This window comes from Staurois parvus, unplaced genomic scaffold (genome assembly GCF_062004578.1).
Source record: "Staurois parvus isolate SC_StPar_1 unplaced genomic scaffold, SC_StPar_1.0 ptg000092l, whole genome shotgun sequence".
NCBI lineage: Eukaryota > Metazoa > Chordata > Amphibia > Anura > Ranidae > Staurois > Staurois parvus.
This window is the reverse complement of record NW_028317888.1, coordinates 4,231,882-4,259,574: the sequence shown is the minus strand read 5'-3', so window position 1 is coordinate 4,259,574 and position 27,693 is coordinate 4,231,882. Positions and strand designations below refer to the sequence as shown.

Genomic DNA, 27,693 nt, shown 5'->3' with positions numbered 1-27,693 from the left:
GAGACGATATTGAAGCTCACCCTGGAGATCCTCAGCCTGCTGACTGGAGAGGTGAGTGTAATGAAGGGGTTAAATCTGACTCGGCTGTACACTGGGAGGGATTCAGAGTCACTTGAAGTCTTCTGATGTTCTGTAATCAATAACGACATCCACACAAGTACTATGAATACATAAAGTGTCCGGACTCTATGAGATTTGGTTATAGCACAAGATGGCGGCATTGGTTATAGAAGAGAACAATCTCAGCTTTAGTCCAATCAGGGAGACCCATGATTACCAGCATGCCACGCCCACTGACCACTAAATCCATGGGTGACATTTCCTGGTGGGTCAGTGAGCCTTACTAGTAAACCATTAGTGACTCTATTATATGACTTCTAGAAGGAGCTATAAATCTGACCCCATTGTCATCATATCATTGGATGGAGATGTCTGTCCTTTGCTGAGTCGGCACATTGTGGCCAATCCCTGGAGAATAAATCTAGAGCTGACCATAGAAGTGAGGGATTATGGGAGAGTGAGATTTATCTTTGTATCACACAGAACTGTACAGGAGTCATGAAGAAATCTACCGACAATGACACCAGAAGGAGATCTCATCGTATGACCACAAGATCCTCGAGAATCCAGAATCCCATCACCATCCCCCCACCTCCATCCCTGATCCCTACAAGACAGAAGACACAGAAGATTCTAGAAGTCACCAAGAAGATGATGGAGCTGCTGACAGGAGAGGTGAGCGGTGCCGGGAATTCTGGGACATTCTCCAGTAACAGACAAGGGATGTGTCTGGATGGTGACTGTATCATTGTGTGTGTCAGGTTCCTATAAGGTGTCAGGGTGTCACTGTCTATTTCTCCATGGAGGAGTGGGAGTATTTAGAAGGACACAAGGATCTCTACAAGGACGTCATGATGGACAATCAGCCGCCCCTCACATCACCGGGTAAGAGGAGACTTTATTGTAAAGGAGAGAGCAGTACGGAGGATCCACCTAGATCCCCCATCATCTGATAAACACATAGAAACAATGGATTCAGTCAGTGTGTGTGTTTCCTACAGATGGATCCAGTCATGGGAACCCACCAGAGAGATGTCCCCGTCCTCTGTATTCCCGGGATTCCACACAGAAAGGTCACACCATCCCTCACCATCATCAGGTAGATGATGACAATTATTGGTAGTTGTGATTTATACACAGCATGTTTGTTACAATGAATGTTTTATTATATCTTTCAGAGTGGAATCCTCGGGGATGATAATATTGATGTTAAAGAAGAGTATAAAGAGGAGGATGAGGAGTATGGAGTGATGGAGGAGTTTTCAGAAGGACACAAGGATATGATGGAGCCACCTAATACCAGGAACCCACCAGAGAGATGTCCCCGTCCTCTGTATTCCTGGGATTCCACACAGGAAGGTCACACCATCCCTCCCCATTGCAAGGTTGGTGGGATGGAGAATCTAGAACATGGACTTGTAGAGACTATGGTCTCCAATCACAAAGCGGTATCTTCCCGTATCCCAGTATGTAGTAAGATGCTGCATTCTGTTTTTTAGTAGTGAATCCTGCGGGTAATTTACCACTGGTGTCCATAGCAACACTTGTAAATAGCTTGTTAAGGAGAGGGCAGCCGCCAGTGTCCCCAACAACCAGTAAACAAGGAGCGGACGGCCACCAAGTTCCCCGCTGACAGCTGTGACAGGTCTGGTATGGATTTTGAGGGGAACCCTGATGCCAAAATAATAAAATGAAATGCATGGTTTCCCCTCCAAACTCAATACCAGACCCTTAGTGAGTGCCCACCTTCCTCCTGAACCATACCAGGCCACATACCCTCAACATGAGGTGGGTGCTTCAGGGCAGGGGCACTCTATCCTACCAAAAGCACCTTGTCCCCATGGTGATGGGGACAAGGGTCCTTCCCCACAACCCTGGGCAGTGGTTGTGGGTGGGGGGCTTATTGGAATCTGGAAGCCACCTTTAACAAGGAGGCCCTCAGATCCCGGCCCCCCACAATGTGAAAGTATAGAGTACATAGTACCCCTATTCATTCACCAAAAAAAAGTGGTTTAAAAAAACACTGGAAGTAATTTTTGATAAAACAAAAATAAAGAACAATATCCCCTGATGTAGATCCATCGATGATCCAATCACAATACTCGCTGTCATTGCCTTCTTGTGACATCACCAATACAACATGCCCCGGTCAGTGATGTCACCAATACAGCATGCCCCGGTCAGTGACGTCACCAATACAACATGCCCCGGTCAGTGATGTCACCAATACAGCATGCCCCGGTCAGTGACGTCACCAATACAACATGCCCCGGTCAGTGACGTCACCAATACAACATGCCCCGATCAGTGACATCACCGAGTGGCACCGCCCCTTAGTATATTTAGTGGCAGGAGGCAGCAGAGCTGTCAGACAGAGGGGAGTCTTCATTGGGAGCGGAGCTTTTCTTTCCGAGTCAGCGGTGACAACGAGCATCGTGATTGATGATGGATCTACACCGGGGGGACATTTTGCTTTAGTTTTGCTTTTTTAATAAAGGACTTGTCAAAAACTGCCTGCTGTATTTAACAGAATACTTTTTTGGGGTGAATAATTAGGGGTACCATGTACCCCATACTCATTCACATGGGGTGAGGGATCTGAGGGCCCCCTTGTTACATTTTGTAAGTCCTCTGCCTGCAAACCCCCACAGCCACTAGCCTGGGTTGTGGGGAAGACTCCCTTATCCCCATCAACATGGACAAGGTGCTATGAGGGAGCAAAGCCCCCCCTGCAACAGAACATCCACTCCATGTTAAGGGCACGTGACCTGGTATGTTTCAGGAGGGGGGTCGCTTGCTCATCCCCCCTTTTCCTGACCTGCCAGCAGCATGCTCTCAGATAGGGGTCTGGTATGTATTTCTTTCATTTTGGAAAGGAGTCCCCCTCAAAATCCATACCAGACCCCAGGGGGGGACCCTACAACATTTTCTTAACCACTTGCCGACCGCGCATAGCCGAAAGACGGCTTCACCGCGGCCGGCCAGTTCTGAGTGGACGTCATATGACGTCCTCCCAGAACGCGCTCTCCTGCGCGCCCCAGGGGGCGCGCACCCGGCGATCTCCGTGATCGCTGTGTCCTACGGACACAGCTGATCACGTGATGTGGTGAAAGGCCGATCCCACCGGCCTTTTACCACGTGATCAGCGGTGTCCAATGACACGCTGATCACAGGAAAATGCAAGTGCCGGTTCTCGGCTGCACTTTCCTCACGCTGTCAGATCGTGAGGAAAGTACTGCCGAGAACCGGCAGTTGTCAGAGCGGGGATCGGCACCGATCATCAGGGCACTGATGATCAGTGCCCTGATGATCGGTGCCCAGCAGTGACCCCCGCAAGTTCCGATCAGCAGTGCGCCCACTAGCCCCGCCCACCCATTCCCAGCAGTGCCCCCACCTGTGCCCAGCAGTGCCCCCACCTGTGCCCAGCAGTGCCCCCACCTGTGCCACTCTGCAGTGCCACCTACCTGTGCCCAGAAGTGCCACCTACATGTGCCCAGCAGTGCCACCCACCTGTGCCCACCAGTGCCACCCACCTGTGCCCACCAGTGCCACCCACCTGTGCCCACCCACCAGTGCTGTCCACCAGTGCCACCCACCAGTGCTGCCAGTCAGTGCCACCAGTCAGTGCCCAGGGGTTGTGCCAGTCAGTGCCGCCAGTCAGTGCCCAGAAGTGATGCCAGTCAGTGCCGTCTATCAGTACCCATCATCAGTGTCACCTATCAGTGCCGCCTATCAGTGCTGCATATCAGTGCCGCCTATCCGTGACCCCTAATTAGTGCTGTCTATCAGTGCCGCCTATCCGTGCCACCTCATTAGTACTGCCTATCAGTGCTCTTTAGTGCTGCCTATCAGTGCCGCCTATCAGTGCCCATCAGTGTCGCCTCATCAACGCAAATCAGTGAAGGAGAAAAAATACCTGTTTGAAAAATTTTATAAAAGAAACAAATAAACTTTTTTTTTTTTTCAAATTTTTTGCACTTTTTTTAATTTATAGCGCAAAAAGTAAAGCGCCCAGTGGCGATTAAATACCACCAAAAGAAAGCTCTATTTGGTGGTAGGCAAGTGGTTAATATTTTGTTGCCGGTAATTTTTTTTATTTTTTTTTTTTAGCGGTTGCTAAGGATGCCAGCGGCCGCCCACTCTTTACCAAGCAGTACACATTTCCTGAATGCCGCATGTCTCCACCACTAATTAATGACCGCATGCATTTCATTCTTTATTTCCTTCTGTGAATGTAACGCCTGTTCATGCGGTATTTACTGAGCGTGTTCAGTGTTTGTGGTCAATACCGCAACACGGGATAGGAAATGGACAGTTTCAGGATGGCATGCGGTATTTAGGGGAAATGTACCCACATATCACATGTGATCTGCTTCTGTGAAGGGAGACAATGTGTGGATTTTGTGTGTGATGTCACAATGATAAATCTTACATTTTACAGATGATATTTTCTCTCATTTCCTTGATTTAGAGTGGAGATCCAATCGATATAGAATTTGAGGTGAAAGCAGAAGAAGAAGAGGCGTATGTGAGGGATGATCAGCAGTCTATGGAGGAGGATGGAATAACGGGGACATTTATAGAGGAGGACACTCCTACAGAGATCAGCACAGGTGGGTCATGAACACTAAATCCATTCCTCCACCCATACTGCTCACTGATTGGTCCAGAGTAGAGTCAACACTTGGCAATATCAGTCTGTAAGACACAATTTAAATATCTAGACTGGATTTTTGGAGATTCTGGGGTTCAGCTGGCTGCAAAATGTTAAGTTTTCACCATTAGCATTAACCTAGGCACCTGGGGTGTGTGCTTTGAGTCTTCTTCCCCATTCCCGGGTCTAGTAAGATCTCTGACAGTACAATTCTCCCAGGGTTCCTTGCTCTGTGGTCTGCTGGCTGTGCCGGGTGGAGGGATATGTCTGTAGTGTCTCAGCCCCAAGTCACTGAGTGCAGTCTCAGGAGATGGGAGGCAGCGGTGTGGGATCTCTGCAACTTGTCTACAGTAAACATTTAATGTTCCACTGATTACTTAATATCAATATTATGAACCCTGACCCTTACACTGTATAATTTATATTGTACATTACATACTCCTGACCCTTACACTGTATAATTTATATTGTACATTACATACTCCTGACCCCTGCACTATATACTCTATGTTGTACATTACATACACCTGACCCCTGCACTATATACTCTATGTTGTACATTACATACTCCTGATCCCTGCACTATATACTCTGTTGTACATTACATACTCCTGACCCCTGCACTATATACTCTATGTTGTACATTACATACTCCTGACCCCTGCACTATATACTCTATGTTGTACATTACATACTCCTGACCCCTGCACTATATACTCCATGTTGTACATTACATACTCCTGACCCCTGCACTATATACTCTATGTTGTACATTACATACACCTGACCCCTGCACTATATACTCTATGTTGTACATTACATACTCCTGACCCCTGCACTATAAACTCTGTTGTACATTACATACTCCTGACCCCTGCACTATATACTCTATGTTGTACATTACATACTCCTGATCCCTGCACTATATACTCTGTTGTACATTACATACTCCTGACCCCTGCACTATATACTCTATGTTGTACATTACATACTCCTGACCCCTGCACTATATACTCTATGTTGTACATTACATACTCCTGACCCCTGCACTATATACTCTGTTGTACATTACATACTCCTGACCCCTGCATTATATACTCTATGTTGTACATTATATACTCCTGACCTCTCCCCCCACTGCTATATATATACATAATATGGAGTCTCTTTTGTTCCCCCCATTTTCTCCCAGCTGGACATTTTATATCGGATGATGTGATTGGAGCACAGACTGTTACATGGTGATAATAATGTGATAACATCCTCCAACTTTGGACCCTTAAACAGAAAGTGATAATGAGGGAGGAGTCAATACCCCAATGATGGTGGTCTTCAGGATCAGTCCAGTCTTCATCTTGGTTGTTCTCCCCCATCCTCACTCTCTGACCTCTGGTGGGGCTCAGCCCCGCTGTTCTTCATGACTAAATCATGGACTAAATCAGGAGGTGCAGTACTTCTTGTGTTGGGAAGATGGCGATGAGTGATAGAGGGGGTGGGGACCCTCGTCCTATAATCCCCTCATCACTGTCCCTCCTATAAAAGACAGTTCTGGTTGTTTCCTCACTCTCTGACTAAGGTCCATGAATAAAGAAATGACCTGGTAGGAGATCAGAGGAGCCATTTCCTAGTTCCCTTGAGGGTGGAATTGTGCGCTCCTCACAGACCAAGCTGCCTGATGTGGGCGGAGTCCTGGTTTGGGGGAACCAATCAGCTCCTGTCTAGTAATCCTCTTTGTCTTTGTATTTTAGTCCATGGCCGGGAGATGAGGAAAACCTCCGAGGATTGTCTCACTTTGTCTCCAGACTGGAAAGTAGAAGATGAGGACATCACACAGTATAGTCCAGGAGAAAACCCGGCTCCCTCCAATGTCCATCCGGCACCACCCAGTGTAGATGGACCATCGGATTCCTCGTATCCTGAGGGACCTCAGACTGTGCGGGACCGGGCCGGCCTTCCAACAGGGAAGAGGTTCTCCTGTACTGAGTGCGGGAAATGTTTCCATTCTACATACCATCTTAACGTGCATAAAAGATCTCACACGGGGGAGAAGCCATATTCCTGTTCAGAGTGCGGGAAATGTTTCAGTTCTAAATCCCATGTTAATGTGCATAAAATATCTCACATGGAGGAGAAGCCGTATTCCTGTCCTGAGTGCGGGAAATGTTTTTCAGGGAAGTCCAATCTTTACAGACATCAGAGATCTCACACAGGGGAGAAGCCGTATTCCTGTCCCGAGTGCGGGAAATGTTTTTCAACGAAGACCCATCTGTGCAAACATCAGAGATCCCACACGGGGGAGAAGCCGTATTCCTGTTCTGAGTGCTGGAAATGTTTTTTACTAAAGTCCAATCTTTACAGACATCAGAGATCTCACACAGGGGAGAAGCCATATTCCTGTCCTGAGTGCGGGAAATGTTTTTCAGTGAAGTCCAGTCTTTACACACATCAGAGATCTCACACAGGGGAGAAGCCGTATTCCTGTCCTGAGTGCGGGAAATGTTTTACAAGTAAGTCCAATCTTTGCACACACCAGAGATCTCACACAGGGGAGAAGCCGTATTCCTGTCCTGAGTGTGGGAAATATTTTACAAGGAAGTCTAATCTTTACAAACATCAGAGATCTCACACGGTGAAGAATCCACTTTCCTGTCCTGAGTGAGGGAAATGTTCCTCACCGAAGTCCTGTCTTCCTGTACATCAGGGGTCCCACACAACCCTGGAGGTATATTAGTGCCTTGAGTGCGGGAAATGTCTTCTAGATGAATGTTGCTGGACATCCCAGCTCTCATGTGGGGAAGAAGCACACCTGATATACACCTCAGATATACTCCATGGCTGATCTTCATCATGGAAGAAACAGTTGATAAGGAGATGTGAGGCCCCCAAAGACATGGATGAAGTGCAGTAAATGTCGGGGTGCAGAGTGGCCAGTAGATCCTGGAAATGAAGGACACAACTTCAGCCCTTCTTGGGTGTCGGAGTTGCGTTTTCTGATAATGATATTGATTTAGAAGAGGACTAAAAATGTCCGTTGATTATCTGTTCCTGTCCTAATTTATGACGCTAGCTTTGGAATGTGCGCACATTGGAAGAGACTCACGCTGACACACATGTTCAGTCTATGAATACTTCTAGTTTATTATAATGAGAAAGTGAACTTATATATGCAGAATGATGCGAGAGTCATGTGAGGACAGCATCAGAGTCATGTGAGGACAGCATCAGAGTCATGTGAGGACAGCATCAGAGTCATGTGACGACAGCATCAGAGTCATGTGACGACAGCATCAGAGTCATGTGAGGACAGCATCAGAGTCATGTGAGGACAGCATCAGAGTCATGTGACAACAGCATAAGCATTATATTAGTCTTTGATTGGTCATTTCCACAGGAAAACAATCTCCGTCATGGTATAGGTGTGATCTTCTTCCAAGTCTTATCTATAGAAAGAAAAACATTCCTTTGTCTCAAGTTGGGACGATGGGAGGGGGGGGTCAGTGTGTGTGAGCGAAACATTTCTTAAGCAAGGATTTCTTAAAGTACCACAAAGCCCAGCCGGCAGAAAATATTCACACAACATATGTATTAAAGTATAAAAGTAAATATTTATAAAATGTGTATAAAAAATATATATATTCAATAGGAAACCAAATAGGCATTTTACCAAATCCATCACAGTCCCTCTTAAACTGACTATTTTCCTCTGTCCCTATAAGACCTCGCTCATCTGTCCTTATGTACCTTGGAACTCTTTTATGCTGCATGTTAGACGGGTGATGACTATTTTATCACCCCCCTTGCAGTGGTCAGGAGTATGTGATTTCCATCTCCGAGTACAGAGTGTAGTGGTCAGGAGTATGTGATTTCCATCTTCGAGTACAGAGTGTAGTGGTCAGGAGTATGTGATTTACATCCCAGAGTACAGAATGTAGTGGTCAGGAGTATGTGATTTACATCTCCGAGTACAGAGTGTAGTGGTCAGGAGTATGTGATTTACATCCCAGAGTACAGAGTGTAGTGGTCAGGAGTATGTGATTTACATCCCAGAGTACAGAGTGTAGTGGTCAGGAGTATGTGATTTACATCTCCGAGTACAGAGTGTAGTGGTCAGGAGTATGTGATTTACATCTCCGAGTACAGAGTGTAGTGGTCAGGAGTATGTGATTTCCATCCCAGAGTGCAGTGGTCAGGAGTATGTGATTTCCATCTCCGAGTACAGAGTGTAGTGGTCAGGAGTATGTGATTTCCATCTCGAGTACAGAGTGTAGTGGTCAGGAGTATGTGATTTACATCTCCGAGTACAGAGTGTAGTGGTCAGGAGTATGTGATTTACATCTCCGAGTACAGAGTGTAGTGGTCAGGAGTATGTGATTTACATGCCAGAGTACAGAGTGCAGTGGTCAGGAGTATGTGATTTCCATCCCAGAGTACAGAGTGCAGTGGTCAGGAGTATGTGATTTCCATCCCAGAGTACAGAATGTAGTGGTCAGGAGTATATGATATACATACCTGTGTACAGAGTGCAGTAGTCAGGAACATGTCATATACAGCCCTGTGTATAGAGTGCAGTGGTCAGGAGTATGTCATTTACAGCCCTGTGTATAGAGTAGTGGTCAGGAGTATGTCATATACAGCCCTGTGTATAGAGTGCAGTGGTCAAGAACATGTCATATACAGCCCTGTGTATAGAGTGCAGTGGTCAGGAACATGTCATATACAGCCCTGTGTATAGAGCGCAGTGGTCAGGAACATGTCATATACTGCCCTGTGTATTGAGTGCAGTGGTCAGGAGTATATCATATACAGCCCTGTGTATTGAGTGCAGTGGTCAGGAGTATATCATATACAGCCCTGTGTATAGAGTGCAGTGGTCAGGAGTATATCATATACAACCCTGTGTATAGAGTGCAGTGGTCAGGAGTATATCATATACAGCCCTGTGCATAGAGTGCAGTGGTCAGGAACATGTCCATATACAGCCCTGTGCATAGAGTGCAGTGGTCAGGAACATGTCATACACAGCCCTGTGCATAGAGTGCAGTGGTCAGGAACATGTCATACACAGCCCTGTGCATAGAGTGCAGTGGTCAGGAACATGTCATACACAGCCCTGTGCATTGAGTGCAGTGGTCAGGAACATGTCATACACAGCCCTGTATATAGAATGTAGTGGTCAGGATTATATCTTAGGCCTGTGTATAGAGTGCAGTGGTCAGGAACATGTCACATACAGCCCTGTGTATAGAGTGCAGTGGTCAGGAACATGTCACATACAGCCCTGTGTATAGACAGGTACACATAAAATCATCGCATCTTAAGAATGCCTCCCTATTTAATCCTCCACGGCACTCCCACGTTTCTATTTTTAAGAACATGCTCCTAAAGGATTTACAGAAATTAAAAATTAATAAATGGGACTACAACGGCCCAAAAGAAATTGTGAAACTGAAGGATGATTTACTAAAAGAGAAAGAGCTTGTTATGCGCCCAGCTGATAAAGGGGGCGGAGTGGTTGTCCTAGACAAAAAAGATTACATAACACAAGTATGTGATATATTGAATGATAGAAACACACATCAAGTATTACAGAATAACCCTCTGATGTTGTATAAAAAGTCTCTTAAGTGCATTCTGAAAAGAGGTTATGAAGCAGGGATATTAAACAAAAAAGAGAAGGACTACCTGTGCCCTATTGCTCCCAGATTACCTGTCTTCTATTGCTTACCAAAAGTCCATAAAAATCCGATTAAACGGCCAGGAAGACCAATAGTAAGCGGTATAGGATCACTAACGTCACACATTGGGGAGTATATAGATTTCTTTTTACAACCGTTGGTTAATAATACTCCTGCATTTTTAAAGGATACCAAACAGGTTTTATTGGACCTGAAAACTATGAAGTTACAACATCCCACGTATTTAGTGACGGCGGACGTAGCGCCACTATACAGCAACATAAAACACACTGATGGTTTGATGGCAGTGGATCATTACTTAAATGAATCCGAGGATATTTCAATGTTACAAAAAACCTTGATTCTAGAACTCCTTGATTTTGCAATGACACATAACTATTTTTGGTTTGGCGACAAATATTACTTGCAAACCACAGGGGTTGATATGGGGGCAAAATTTGCCCCCAGCCTAGCCAATCTCTTCATGGCTAACTGGGAGGAGGAGATTATTTATTCTAGGGACTGGCCAGACCTCATTTTTTATAAACGCTATATAGACAATATTTTACTCCTGTGGATTCACGTTAACTAACTTTTTTAACACTTTAAATGATAATAATCATAATATCAAACTGACGTATGAATACAGTTACTACGAAATAAACTTTTTAGATTTAACACTTTTTAGAGAAGGGACAAGTATTTTAACCAAAAGTTTTTTTAAAACCACAGATAGAAACAGTTTCATCCCAAAAACTAGTTGCCATCATCCCAGATGGCTAAATGGGATCCCCAAGAGTCAGTTCTTACGCATTCGCAGAAATTGCGATAAATTAGAAGATTACACTTCCCAAGTTAATACTCTCAAAGCACAATTTGCTGAGAAAGGGTACAATACTGAAGTTTTGGACAAGGAGATTATAGAAGTTGGTAACTTGGACAGAGAGAATCTCCTTGGTCCTAAAGTTCAACGGAACAATGAAAGATTCTGTCCCTTCATTAAGAACTATTCGTTGCAACATAGAAGTATATCTAGAATTATTAAAAAAAACTGGCCCATTCTCATGAACGATCCTATACTTGGTGAATCATTACCCAGTCATCCTGAAATCACATTTAAAAAAGCCCCACCGTTGAGGAATATTCTGGCACCAAATATTGTCAAGCCACCCAAAAACCTCTCCTTTAACTTGAACCATAAAGGATTGTACCCCTGCAATAGGTGCATGTTATGCACCTACAATGGAATACATAAAAAACAATTAAGAGTTTCCACTCCAGTATCACTGGTAAAACATATGACATTCAAGGAACAATAACATGTTATAGCACTCATGTGGTATATCTACTGGAATGCGAATGTGGGAAACAATACATTGGTAGAACTACAAGAAAGTTGCGGGACAGACTCAGGGAACATCTTTCAAATATAAAAAAGGGGTTCAAAGACCACTCAGTATCGATGCACTTTAAGGAAGCCCATGGTAAAAATCCGCACGGTTTGAAATTTATGGGAATTGATATTGTAAATAGCCATTGGAGGGGTATTTTTAAACGCCGTGCGGTATCGAGACTAGAAATGAAATGGATTTATCTGTTGTGTACCTCGGCACCGCTAGGCTTGAATGTGGAATTAGATATTAATTGTTATATAGATACTAGTTAACTCTCCTCTGTTTAGAATTAATCATAACAGTTATGGGAACATTCTTCCAATTTTCGAAGGAAATGGTCTATGGTTATGAATTTTATTATATCATTATTTTTAATACTCATCTTAATAGTAAGAAAACTCATTCACAGCCACTAAAATATCCTATATTTTAGGGAGTGACGTTTTTTAATATTTTTTATTATTTTTGCATTGGGTAGCTCACCCATTTTTTATCTATACATTTATTTACCAAATATATTTATTAAAGGTTGTCAACTATAGGTGTGAACATAAATATAAGATATGCACGGGAGAATATTTTTTTACATAACTAATATCAAGCACATAATTTTACATTTTTTAACTATTATGTTATTTTATGTATGTATATGGAGCGTTTTATAATCCTATTATACTCATACAGATATCATTTGGATTCATTTTTTGTGTATTTTTATGGATTATTAATATTTTATATACATATAATTCATTGTTATTTTATAGGCATATACTGTTTTTTCATATATACAGTCTATTTTTAATGTGTAATATTAAGTATTCAATGCCTGTTGACTAATTATATTTGTGGTCTGCGCATACTATGGAGATCGCTAGCTAATTGAGACTTGTAGTTCCACCACTTCATTAAACATACTGAGTAAAATTTATAATAAATAAATGAGGGGATATAATCAACTTTGGGAATCAAAGGAAGAGATCTAGACAATCTCTGCTATTTAAACTAGAATATATGTGTTTATTTAACCATCTAAACACGTGAGAATTAGTGGCTCAATACATAGATTCTGTACTGATTGAGTTCACATGTCCTTTCCCACTAAGAAAAATCCCCCATAGAAGTCAATGCATTTTTGGTCTTCTTCAAAATGGCTGCCGCGCGGACGATCTGCGCATGCGCGAGCATCTGACGATGACGTCACGATCATCTAATGAGCATGCGCCGCCCACACTATATAAGAGCTGTCACTGAGAGCAGTCAGCTTCCTTTGATAACGTGCCATCGCACGAAACATGTCAGGAAGTTGCTCTCAGTGACTCTGCCACGTGGATCTCTCATCTGGCCAGATGCCAACAGAAAATTAAAAGTGTAAGTGTCACTATTATCTTTTTTATACAAATTCTGAATAAAAACGGTGTTGCACTATGGAACTATTTGTGCTTGGGCTCTTTTTTCTTTGAGCCCGCCTCCTAAAGGATCCCCTGAGATGACAGGTTAATTACTGGCACCCTCTGAGAGATTGCAACCATCTGATATTCATCTGTGTTTCTGAGCCTTGGATCCTGGATGACATCTAGACTGCTGGCTCCCCCTGGTGGATCTGGATTGCATAACCAGGATATATTGGCTGAAATACTACTATCTCTGGTGGCGTTCTTCAACAGATCCGTGTCCTGGATGCCCAACCCCAGATTACCTAATACCATCTATTACATGCGCAATATTAAGCGCTCTCTGGTTAGTGCATTCTACAGCTATATTTATCACCGAAGTCACCATACTATGATTTAAATATCTAAGAGACTGTCACGACTCATCACCTACCTGTATTATTGTTGAATATTCATTTACTATTTGAATCGTTTTGGCTAAATAGAGACGATATTTAAGCGCACTTTGAGGATATTATTGAATAATTTTAGCGCTGCATGGTATATGAGATCTCAGTGATATAGAAGGTTTTGAGGGAATTACCTTTCATGCTAGCTGCTTCTGCCCTATAGATCTAGCGCTCGTTCTTGTTTCTGATATTTCAAGGCTGCTAAATGCCCCGAGAATAAGTTATGAATCATAATAGAAGCTATGAGAGTTTTTGGTCATAGCTTAGGTCTCCGCCTACACCTCCCTCCCCAAATGAGGCGATTTATTTACTGCTCCAGGGAGACACCCTGTGGAGTTGCTAGAAAATGCTGAGTTGGGGTGAGTTGAAAAATCTCCGTTTTAGCATCGAAACTGACAGTGGGAGATAAGAAATCCTTTTGCTCTGAAAACTAATCTGCTTAACCCAGGACGTGTGGCAAGTACTTTAACCCTCTAAACTTCTCTCTGTTATCTCTTTGCTGTGTTATTGTTCTCTGTATATTTATATATATATTGGCTACATATTTTTCTGTAAATATTTTTATTGCACCCTTTTGACCTTTTAGTAATAATCTTACATTCTGAAAGTGTTGAACTGTTTCTAAAGCTCTTTAATGCAACTAAGAATCCCTGCCTCTGAAGAGCGCTACTGTGTGTTTTTAAATCTGCATACATCTGTCTGCAGTGACATTGTGTAGACAAACGATTATTCAAACATCATAGTGTTATTGCTGATATTGCCGGGTTTCCTCTTTCTCTGTACAAAAAGTGGTGGTGGCAGTGTGAAGGGTTCATTGCATAATTAACCTGACCCAGTAACAATCTCTCTCAGGCCGCCGGTACACAGATTGTGGTCCATTAGCTGGAAAATCTTTGTGCAGGGTGCAGCTGGGTGTGGCATTGTTATGCACGTGACAGCGCAGTTTTAGATTGGCTAGTCCTTTGGTCACGAGTTTGGTGAGAAGGGCTGGGGTCTGATTGTCACAAGGAGTACGTCATATACAGCTCTGTGTACAGAGTGCAGTGGTCAGGATTATATCTTAGGCCTGTGTATAGAGTGCAGTGGTCAGTAGTATATCACATACAGCTCTGTGTAAAGAGCACAGTGGTCAGGAGTATTTCATATACATTCCTGTGTACAGAGTGCAGTGGTCAGGAGTATATCATAAACAGCCCTGTGTACAGAGTGCAGTGGTCAGGATTATATCTTAGGCCTGTGTGGAGTGCAGCGGTCAGGAGTATGTCATACAGCCCTGTGTACAGAGTGCAGTGGTCAGGAGTATATCATACAGCCTTGTGTACAGAGCGCAGTGGTCAGGAGTATATGATTTCCATCCCAGAGTGCAGTGGTCAGGATTATATCTTAGGCCTGTGTACAGAGCGCAGTGGTCAGGAGTATATCTTAGGCCTGTGTACAGAGTGCAGTGGTCAGGAGGATGTCATATACTGCCCAGCATACATAGTACAATGGTCAGGGTTTGTGGTATACAGCCCGGTATACAGAGTACACTGGTGAGGAATATAAACCCTTGTAAGGAATGCAGGGATCCAGTGACAGCCGGGATGACCAGATCGGTGGGCTATGCCTAAGAAATGTGGAATAATACGGAGTAGGAGGAGTGTGATTACAGGGGGTGTAAAGTCAGGAGGTTTGTTACCTCCATGTATTCTATATATGAAGGTAAATACCCTTCTCTGTGCAGCAGCCCCCCCAATACTCACCTGAGCCCCATCCTGATCCAGCGATGTGCACAAGATCCTTGGCAGTCTGGGGACTCTCCCTCCTCATTGGCTGAGACAGGAGCAGGGGTCATTGGCTCCTGCTGCTGTCAATCACAGCCAGTGAGCCAATGAAGAGGGAGAAGGGACTTTGTGGACACACAGAGCAGCAGCTCACTCCTGAGCCTGCTTGGATGCCCCCATAACAAGCTGCTTGCTGTGGGGGTACTCAGCAGGAGGGAGGGGCCAGGAGCACCTGTGTGGGACCCGAGAAGAGGAGGATCCAGGCTGCTCTGTGCAAACCACCACACACAGCAGTAAGTATGACATGTTTGTTTTAAAAGAAAAAAAAGTTGCCTTTACAATCACTTTAAGTCTCGTTTACTAATGGACACGACACCCTCCGACACCCACAGACCATAAACAAAGCAAAAGTGACAAATAAATGTGACAGCAAATAACCAACCCAACAACCTGACTATAATACACTGTGTACAATGGAGGGAAGCTGACATACACCGGGCAGACCCAGGACTGGGAATCAGGGGAGCAGAGATGGGGAACAGGATGCAGGAAACCAGAATCAGGGGAAAGTATACAAGATACAGGACGCAGGATCCAGCAGGGAAGCGGCTCACAGGCAGAACACTGAGGCACTGATGAAAACTACGGGGGGGATTATATACCTTCCCAGCAGCCAGCATCAGGTGGAGCCTCATTACTGACACCTTCTGTCTGCTGGGAGACAAAGCAATGTCTCCTCTCTACTTCCTCCCAACTCACCTCAGCCAGAGCTTCCTGTCTGTACCTGACATCACTTCCTGTCTATACCTGACATCACTTCCTGTCTGTACCTGACATGACTTCCTGTCTGTACCTGACATAACTTCCTATCTATAACTGACATAACATCCCGTCTGTACCTGACATCACTTCCTGTCCGTACCTGACATCACTTCCTGTCTGTACCTGACATTGTACCTGACATCACTTCCTGTGTGTACCTGACACAATTTCCATTCTGTACCTGACATCACTTCCCATCTGTACCTGACATCACTTCCTGTCTGTATCTGACATCACTTCCCATCTGTACCTGACATCACTTCCTGTTTGGGTAAAAGGGTGCTCACCACCTGGTGGAGCTCAGAGGAACTGCAGCTCCAAGAAATTCTCATAGTTTGAACCTTCTTGTTGTTTCCAAGTGTTCTCAAATGATCATCTCCATGTTTGGCAGGTTCCAGGACACATCAGAGTGGCAGTGAGGTGATGACTCCGGAACACTCTCTGGGTTCCATCACCAGGCACTGCAATTATACCCGACTGCTGGGAGCCGGCATCTCCTTTCCTACAGGGAAAGTATAATTCTGACATCAGCAGAGAGGTAGTGGGAGGGTGGGATCAGGTAAGTACCACCACTGACCACCAATGATGGCTGGGGGTACACTTTATTCTCACTGACACCAACAATGGGGCTTATTTTATCTCACTGACACCAACAATGGGGCTTATTTTATCTCACTGACACCAATGATGGAGCTTATTTTATCTCACTGACACCAACAATGAAGCTTATTTTATCTCACTGACACCAACAATGGAGCTTATTTTAACTCACTGACACCAACAATGGGGCTTATTTTATCTCACTGACACCAACAATGAAGCTTATTTTATCTCACTGACACCAACAATGGAGCTTATTTTAACTCACTGACACCAACAATGGGGCTTATTTTATCTCACTGACACCAGCAATGAAACTTATTTTATCTCACTGACACCAATGATGGGGCTTTTTTTTATCTCACTGACACCAATGATGGGGCTTTTTTTTATCTCACTGACACCAACAATGGGGCTTATTTTATCTCACTGACACCAACAATGGAGCTTATTTTATCTCATTGACACCAACAATGAAGCTTTTTTTTATCTCACTGACACCAACAATGGGGCTTATTTTATCTCACTGACACCAACAATGGGGCTTATTTTATCTCATTGACACCAACAATGGGGATTATTTTATCTCACTGACACCAACAATGGGGCTTATTTTATCTCACTGACACCAACAATGGAGCTTATTTTATCTCACTGACACCAACAATGGAGCTTATTTTATCTCACTGACACCAACAATGGGGCTTATTTTATCTCACTGACACCAGCAATGAAGCTTATTTTATCTCACTGACACCAACAATGGAGTTTATTTTATCTCACTGACACCAACAATGGGGCTTATTTTATCTCACTGACACCAACAATGGGGCTTATTTTATCTCACTGACACCAACAATGGGGCTTATTTTATCTCACTGACACCAGGGATGGGGCTTATTTTATCTCACTGACACCAACGATGGGGCTTATTTTATCTCACTGACACCAACAAGGGGGCTTATTTTATCTCACTGACACCAACAATGGGGCTTATTTTATCTCACTGACACCAGCAATGGGGCTTATTTTATCTCACTGACACCAGCAATGAAGCTTATTTTATCTCACTGACACCAACGATGGAGCTTATTTTATCTCACTGACACCAACGATGGGGCTTATTTTATCTCACTGACACCAACGATGGGGCTTATTTTATCTCACTGACACCAGGGATGGGGCTTATTTTATCTCACTGACACCAACAATGGAGCTTATTTTATCTCACTGACACCAATGATGGATGTCAAGGAAATCATGCCCACGGTGACTGGCTAACTGGAGTGAGATCCTTGATTGGTGGAGAAGGAATGAGGGTGGAGCTTTCTCTGGAATTCTCATCTGCTGACAATTGATGGACTGATCTGAATTCTGTGTGAAATATATCTGGTTGTTAATGATTGGCTGGAAATCAGGCGGTCACACCCCTAACCGATGACTCCTCATCTGTCGGCAGGTTTCCCCACTGACAGCTGAATGTCCACAAAAGAATTGTCAGCAATTACAAATTGTGGAAAACCCCTCAGAATGTCTCTGAGAAGAAATGATATTTTATCTTCTCTCCAACTCAGACTATATTTGTCTTAGACGTAAGAGGCCCAAAATCCCGAGTCCCTGTCAGGTCTGAGCTCCAGCCGGATACAATCACCTTCTCCACTCACATAGTTTGCTTTTGTAAATGAAGTGAGTACAGAATTGAGGAAAGCGAGGACACCCGGCAACAATGGGATTCTGTCCTATCTCCTGCACCCGGAGCAAATGAACAACATGTACCAGCCTTCCCAGCCCCATCAATGTACACTGTGGAGGCATCTTGTATGTAGACTCTGGATTCAACAAACCAGCAGCCTGGCCATTCAGGAACGTACCATTGTTCAGCTCTGGGGGGGAAACAAACATCTCTCATGGAAAGGAGCTCTGGGGAGTCAACAGACCAATCTCTCATCTATACATATGTTTCCATCTATCCACATCACTCCATTCTTTTTCTGGACAAAACCATTATAAATATCAGCGACAGATTTACAAATCTAGGATTTTACAATGAGAACACAATGTCACAAGGGATCTATAAAAGATTTTATCCGGACACAAGATCCCATTGTAAGAAAGGAATTCTGAATATGAACAGCGACTGTTATGTGGGATCCCATTATATTCAGGGCGGGGAAATGTATCTTTTATATTTTACTGAAACCTTAGATAATAAATGACATTTATGTCCCAGAAATTAACTTTACTGTATTTTTAACTGAAATTGTACCTTTCATAAATCATTGCACTAATATTGTGTAAAATAATAAATCATAAAACATCAGAACTACTAACAATTTATCCTCTAGTGTGTCTGCTGTTGTGAAGAAATATATATAATATTTGGGGGTTTTAAGTAATTTTAAGGTAGAAATGGTTTCTAATACATGTAAAAAATAATTAAAAATGTCTCCAGGACTCCATGGACCCCTTCATTCCACACAGTCTCCAGGAACCGGGAAACCACAGAGAAACCAAGTGTCCCCCGACTTCCTCTCCAGGCTGGGATGTCCCCCTGGTTGGGTGCCCCCTACAGTAGAAGAAGCAGACTGCACCTGCCTACATCTTCTTTATGCTTTGTCTGATCAGGATGGCGGTCATTTCTCCCTGAACACGGAGCCCCCTAAACACGAGGTAAACGTGGTGCAGCATTGAGCCCCGTCCAGCTGTAGTGTAGACTTTGACAGGCTGCAGGCAGCGGGGCTGGACGCTGTACCTGTGCCTACCAGGTGTATTATAATGCCAGCATTGCACCCACAGGGGCTGGACCCCCCAAGTACAAGGGGTCTAAGAGATACCATCAGCTGGTGTCCCATTCCACCAGACCCCTATAACTGGAAGAGGACATGTTTGGGGGGATGTGTTGTAGAAGAACCCAGACCACGGTATTGTGTGATGAAATTATAATTCAACTTTATTAATCATATATATGTGACACTTTAACAACAGAAGGAAAGAGATAAATTGTTTACATTTCAAGGATCTATTTATATTATTTATATCATCTATGCTAAGAAACTGATTAACATATGACACACCCCTCATTAATATCAGCCCCGCCCACTTATGTAACCCTCTAAACATTCAAATCCCTGTAAATTCCCAGAAGACACTTTCATCTTTTATCCATAACAAGCTGATTGGGTACAAGAGAACCCCGAGCCCCTCCTACTCATTCCCACACAAGTCCATATCACCATCTACAAGGTGAGAGGACCTGATGGAGAACAAGACCATGACCACCAGGACCATCGCCTGACTGAATCCATGCTCACATTTCTTTCTAATGCTGCTTCTATGGTCTCCTCAGATACAGATTTGGCAGATGTACATTAGTGGAACCCTTTCACTCCGGCCAATGTAAGGTTTCCATCAGCAGCAGCACGGCCTTATAGCTACAGCACCCGGGGGTTGTCTACATTTGTTAGGCCAACTGTCAGCTTTCTGGTGGAAGTGATTCAGCCGCACTGAAGGTCCTCCCCCCACCATGTATACCGGGCTCAGCTGTCCCTCCTGCAAGCCCAAGACAGACAAGGTGGGTGTTAATGGTGACGCAGGAGGAGATCATCAAACATCTGATCTCTGATCTCCCCTTCAGTGAATGAATGTGGGAGGTGGGAGATTATGTCATTTCTAGGTTCATCGCTGTCATTCTCCAGTCAGTATAGTTTGGGAAGGAGCTGATTAGGCATGATCTGTGCTTGACCATCTTTCTTGGGGTACAGAGGTGACATTGGGGGTCTAGTAATGTTCTGATGTCTCTTTAAAAAGGACCTGTGACCAGAAATATGTATCACGGGGAGCTATCAACCCCCTATATGACAGAAGCTATGTTAGGTGAAAAAGAGTTGAAAAAAAATTAAAACCCTATAAAAATTGAAAAAAACACAAAACAAATCACACGACACATTTTACATATCATTGCACAAGCGAGAGTGAGAATAATCATTCTGAGGCCATCGTTCACGGATAACTATCTGAACTGATAACCTATAAAGGCTCTTAAAGCGTCACCTTTATACAATTTTTGGTACTGAAGTTTGTCACCATTTCACAAGTACGCACAATGTGTAAAGTTTGACATGTTTGGTATCTATATACTTGATGCCAACCCCATATTTTATATTTCACCAAACAAATTGGGTCATATATTGTGTTCTTTGTGCACTAACATTATCTTTAGTGTTTTTTACAGAAAATATGCATTTGATAAACAGCTGTGCTAATATTCTGTGACATGAAAAATGGCAACTACCACCATTATATTCTCCAGAGTCTCTGCTTTTAGAAAGTAAAAGAAATGTTTGGGGTTTTAACTAATCAAATGGCCTAAAATGTGAATTTAACTTTAAAAAAAGCAAAATAATCTGTCAGTGAAAGAAAATACAGCAATATATACCAGTCAAAACCAAAACTATGGTAGCAACTAATGGCTTAAGAAGCAAACCCACCATATTACTCATTCAAATTCCAACTAAACCCACCCAAAACGTTGGATCCCACCTCCTCCCACCCAGGTTCCTGTTGGAACTCCTTTACCTTGTGTAGATATCCCCTTCTGAGATCCTCATGATCTAATATAAATGTACAACACTCTCCATCTGACACCATTTGTAGACTCCACCTTGGTCTGCCAAGAGATAGTCAGCTGCCAAGCAGTTCTGTGACACCACCTTAGGTGGTGGAGCCATTTCTGTGTGTCAGATCTGATATAACATCAATGGTGTCATTGGTTATCTGATCCATGACTCCAGTACACCATTTCAACTTACTTATCTTAGATTCCCCATCCCGTCTATGAAGGGGTCACTGTATAAAGCATCTCCAATCCAGAGAAAATGTTTCTTCTCACTGAAGGGCCAGGGGAGTATTGGGAGAAATTGAGGCTTTCCCTTGCAGATATGAAGGGGGAGGGGCAACATAACCTAAAGCCATTGGACCCCATCCTAGACTCTGGTACTGAGGCATTGTTGGTCATGTATTGGTTGGTCAGATTCTGGCAATGAAGAAAACACATGGGAACATAGCTCAGTTAGTGAATGATGAAAATGCATTACATGTTCAGTCAATGCTCCATAAAAAGGATAAAGATGAGAATGATGAGGAAAATAGTTTGGTCATTGCTGCTTATCTTTAAAAATGTCCAAAGGTAAAATATTCACAGGCCTTCTAGGTGTATTTCTGATGAACATAAGCACTAAACCCAATGCATCCGATCAATAGAGTCCTGTTTGTTCAAAGTTTTTTTTTGTTTTAAAGTAGCATCATGTCTTCCCTAGTTTGTGGAAAGACATTGGGACTGTGAACCTAATGGGACAGCTGCAACTTCTTTAATATTGCCCCTTCTTCTGGAGTTTCCTCTATGCAGCTCAAGCTTGTGAATCCTCTGGTGATAGATTAGCCCGGAATTACCTGTAAAAGCTTTGCCACATTCAGAACATTGATATGGCTTCTCTCCAGTGTGGATCATCTGGTGTGCTATAAGAACTGACTTCTGTGTAAAAGCTTTGCCACATTCACAACACTGATGTGGTTTCTCTCCAGTGTGGATCCTCTGGTGTATGATAAGATCTGACTTATGTGTAAAAGCTTTGCCACATTCTGAACACTGATGTGGTTTCTCTCCAGTGTGAATCCTCTGGTGTATGATAAGGGTTGACTTCTGTGTAAAAGCTTTGTCACATTCAGAACATTGATATGACTTCTCTCCAGTGTGAACCTTCTGGTGTATGATAAGGTCTTTCTTGGTTAAAAAAGCTTTGTCACATTCAGAACACTGATGTGGTTTCTCTCCAGTGTGAATCCTCTGGTGTATGATAAGATTTGACTTCCATGTAAACACTTTGTCACATTCAGAACATTGATATGACTTCTCTCCAGTGTGAATCCTCTGGTGTATGATAAGAACTGACTTCTGTGTAAAAGCTTTGTCACATTCAGAACACTGATATGACTTCTCTCCGGTGTGAATCCTCTTGTGTCTGATAAGATGTGACTTACTTGTAAAAGCTTTGTCACATTCAGAACACTGATATGGTTTCTCTCCAGTGTGAATCCTCTGGTGTGTGATAAGATATGACCTCTTTGTAAAAGCTTTGTCACATTCAGAACACTGATATGGCTTCTCTCCAGTGTGAATCCTCTTGTGTATGATAAGATGTGACTTCCATGTAAAAGCTTTGTCACATTCAGAACACTGATATGACTTCTCTCCAGTGTGAACCTTCTGGTGTGTGATATGTTTTTCTTCCATTGTAAAATCTTTGTCACGTTCCAAACAAGAAATCACTTGAAATGACTCCTCTTATGTATACATGGGTTGGACTTTACTGTAAAGCAATTGTCACTTCCAGAACACTGAAGAAATGACTTTTCTCTTGTTGTCCTCTGAGGTTGGATCAGTGTTGAAGAGGACCCAAAGCACTTATGACATTTAGAACACGGATATGACTTGTGTCCTGTGTGACTCCTCCAGTGAACTGCAATAAAAACTTTCCATCAATTAAGACACCCAGATGTTTGGTTTCCCATGTGACTGAGTTGTATTCACGAAGACCAGCATGACCGAAAACGTGATTCGTCAATCCACCTGCACAAAAAAAAAAAAAATCAGAATTCTATATAAAAGGGCTAAAGTTGGTTTTTATTTTTAATGATCATTAATAAATATATCTTATATATCATCGCAGGCTGTGTCAGCATTATGGTTGTCCTCAAAGGGTCAGTTGTAACTGTAAGACTAGATGTCCAGAGCACCTCACCCCCCTATTACATCAGATGTCAAGAACCCCACATCCTCCCCAACATCACCGTGCACTTCCTTTGGAGGAAGAGCTGGAAAGCAGAAAGTGCAGGGTCTGGAGGAGGACCAGAGGAGGAGTGGAGTCAATTACTGGAGTCTGCTGAATGCTGAGACCAAGGGAGGTGGAGATGAGGGGATGATTCAGCTTCACTGAGAAGTGCAGGATTTGGCAGAGGAGTTCTAGTCTCTTCACTGCTGCCAACTGCTGAGACAAGATGGGGGAGGAGACAAGGGGGTACCTGCAGGAGAGGTACAAGGGCCACATGAAATAACCTAGAGAGCCAGATCCAGATATAGGTGTTTGACACCTATATTATATATAGAAAGCATATGTACATCATTGTGTGTATATATATACAGTATATATATGTATTATATATTTTTTTATTAAATTAAATAGTATTTAAGACATTTTTTAATGCACACAGTATATCCAACATTCAGCCCAGACAATGGAGTCATACATTCTAATGTATAAGCAGTTGTGGCAATGTTACAGATCACACAGAACAATAACTTGCTTTGTCTATGGGGTCACTTTTACCTTCTATAAAGAGAAATGAAAAGAGAAAAAAGAAGCAATGTAGAACAATTCACCTGTACATGGCAAGTAACTCTCTCCAGTACATACATAGATAGCTGACTCCGTTCAAGTAGGCCTGTGTCTACAGGATCATACACCAAGTATCCGCCTCCAATGTAGTTACCATTTAGTAGGGTACAGTTGGCCGGGTCCATTTTTAGGGGCCTAAAAAAGTTAACAATGAAAACCAGCGCAAACCCACATGATCAATTACATTACTCAGTTTAAAAAAACATTAATGTGCTAATAAAGGTATATATAATAAATTATATATAAAATATATTGATATAATAACATATATAAAAATTTAAAATTATAAGTCCAGTGACAAAAAAGCAAAGTGACAAAAAATCAAAAAAAACCCCAGAAAATATATATATAAATATAATTACAGTCCCGTGACAAAATTAAATCAAATTAAATTGTAATATATTTTCCATTTGATTCTTCCGTGTTACTGATCCCTTCACCATCCACCAGTGCAGAAATCAACATTAACCGCACTCACCAGATAATGGTGAGTCACACGCCTTTCAGGATTGTTAAGGGCTCCTGGACCCCCTTTAGGGACAGAATGGGACACCAAAATATAATGTGCCAGTATATAATAGGTTTGAGCCATTTAACAATTGGGGCAACCTAGCACCTCAGGAATATGGTTACCCTCCAATGAGGGAGGATTTTCAGAGGGGGGGTATGGGGGACCCCCATGGAGAGGGGGAGGAGGAAGAGGGTCTTTTCAGATGAGGGGAAGAGGTGGACCTTTTTATCCCCTGAGGAGGGGAGGAGGAGGGTGGAGACCTCCTATGAACCAACAAGAACCCTACTGGCCAAAAGGAGGGGATGCAGAGGGGGGACAAGGAAAAAGAAAGAGGTCAACTTAAATCAAGGGATCTTCAATTTGAGTGATTCTGTTTTAAATGAAGAAGAGTTAAAAGTTTTAGCATTAGGATTGAAATACGCACCGGACAAAAAACTGAATAAACTGGAAACTTATATTGATATACATAAGTTTGTAAGGAAAATAAATTTAAAGAAGTATTGGGCGAATAAAACTAATTTTGAGTATAATAGTGTAAAAGGAGATGATTATTTTCTGCATACACAGTTGAGGAATAAATCGGTGTTTAATCCGAAAATCTCTAACAATTGTTGTGTAGAAACGTTTAAAAAAATGGTGGAACATGATCTGGAGGATTTAGCCATTCCCTTTATGAGAAAGAAACAAGATTTAGAAATTGGTATAAAAAGGCTGGAGGAAAATAAAAATATTGTTATAAGGCCAGCCGATAAGGGTGGTGGCCTGGTGGTACTAAACAAGGTGGATTACTATACAGAACTAAGTAGATTGGTAGATGATGTTGAAACATATGAGTTGTTAAGGGGTAACCCTATCAATAAATATAAGAGTCTGTTAGTAAAACATGTTAAAGAAGGGGGTAGAAAAGGTATACTTAATAAAAAAGAGATTAAATATCTGGTACCCTCTGCTCCAATAACACCTGTGATCTACCAATTACCAAAAATTCACAAAGATCTTAAAAAACCCCCCGGGAGACCCATTGTTAGTGGGATAGATTCATTGTTTTGTAGACTGGGTGAATATGTGGATACATTTCTACAACCTCTAGTTCCAATGTTTCCAGCGTACCTGAGGGATAGTGGTGATCTGATTAATCTGATTAAGGGAATAAGGGAAGAGGGGAAATGTGTGATGGCGAGTGTGGATGTTAATTCCCTGTACACTAACATAAGGCATACGGATGCATTAGGATCTGTTAGATGGGCCTTGGAGGCTAAGGCAGGCTTAAAACCACAACAAACTGAATTTTTACTTAATAGTTTAAATTTAGCTATGTCACATAACTACTTTTGGTACTCTGGGAAATATTATAGGCAAGCAAGAGGTGTGGCCATGGGGGCTAAGTATGCACCATCGGTGGCTAACTTGTTCATGAGTAGGTGGGAAAATGAAGCTATTTTTAAGAAACAAACCACAGAGTTGCTGGTGTATAGAAGATTTATCGATGATATCTTTATAATCTGGAGAGGTACAAGAGAGACACTGGAGGAGTTTATCCAAGAAATGGGGATTAATTCTTATAACATATCATTTACTAAAAATATTAGTGAGGTGGCAGTTGATTTTTTGGATCTGACAATTTACAAGAAATATGACAGGTTCTACACTAAGACATATTTCAAGCAAGTAGATAGGAATGGATATATCCCAAGTTTTAGTTGTCACCATAAAAATTGGCTAAAATCCATCCCTAAGAGTCAGCTTATTAGGATCAAACGTAATTGTGATGATGAAGGTGTTTTTTTGGAACAAGCTGAGGTGTTATTGCAAAGATTTAGGGAGAAAGGATATAGAGAAGAAAATTTGGCTGCTTCATTAGAACAGGTTAAAAAGATTAGTAGAGATGAACTTCTTAAGAAAAAAGCAAGAAAAAACAAGTTGGGTGATGTGGCTTTTATCACAGGATATTCTAAACATTACAAATTAGTTGAAAACATAATTAAAAAATATTGGTCTATTTTGATGAGGGATGAAACGCTTGGGAAAGTGTTACCTAGTAAACCCTTGTTTATATATAGAAAACCGACTACTTTAAGGTCTAGACTTGTTAAAAATGTTCCAGATGTACCAAAAAAATTGGTTACTTTCTTGGATAGGGCTGGTTTTTTCAAATGTGGGAGGTGTTTGGTTTGTAGAACCCTGAAAGGGGATAAAAAGAAGCAAATAAAGGTTTTTCAATCCTGTTATAATGGAGGATCCCATAAGATCAATAAATTCATATCATGTGATAGTACGCATGTGACCTATCTGCTGGAGTGTCCTTGCAAGCTCCAGTATATAGGGAGAACAACTAGGAAACTTGCCACCAGATTGGGAGAACATATTAGGAATATAAAGAAGGGATTTAAACATCATAGTTTATCATATCATTTTAGAAGATATCATAATAGAGATCCGGCATCGTTGAAATTTTGTGGGATAGATAGAATAGAAGCCCCATGGAGGGGAGGTAATATGCTAATAAATGTGTCCCAAAATGAAACGAAGTGGATTTATCAAATGGGTACATTGCATCCTAATGGGTTGAATGTAGATATTGATATAAACTGTTTCTTGTCGAATTGGTAATATCCAGTTATAGGTCCGTAGTGCGTGTTCATGATTAGGTTTTTATTTTAATTAGGTTACTTTATTTCTTTCAATTTATTTTTTATTATTTAATTTTTATTTATTTTTTATTATTTTTTATTTTTTATATTTTTTATTATTTAATTTTTATTTATTTTTTATTATTTTTTATATTTTTTATATTTTATTTTTTATTTTTATTTTTTATTTTATTTTATTTTTATTATTATTATTTTTATTTTTTATTTATTTTTTATTTTTATTTTTATTTTTATCTTTATTTTTATTTTTATTTTTATATTTATATTTATTT

At 42.1% G+C, this 27,693-nt stretch overlaps 1 pseudogene; it reads left to right on the top strand.

The window, feature by feature from the left end:
* The first annotated feature begins 1,843 nt into the window (after positions 1–1,843).
* LOC149468162 (uncharacterized) overlaps positions 1,844–27,693 on the top strand; it is a 174,628-nt pseudogene continuing 148,778 nt past the window's right edge.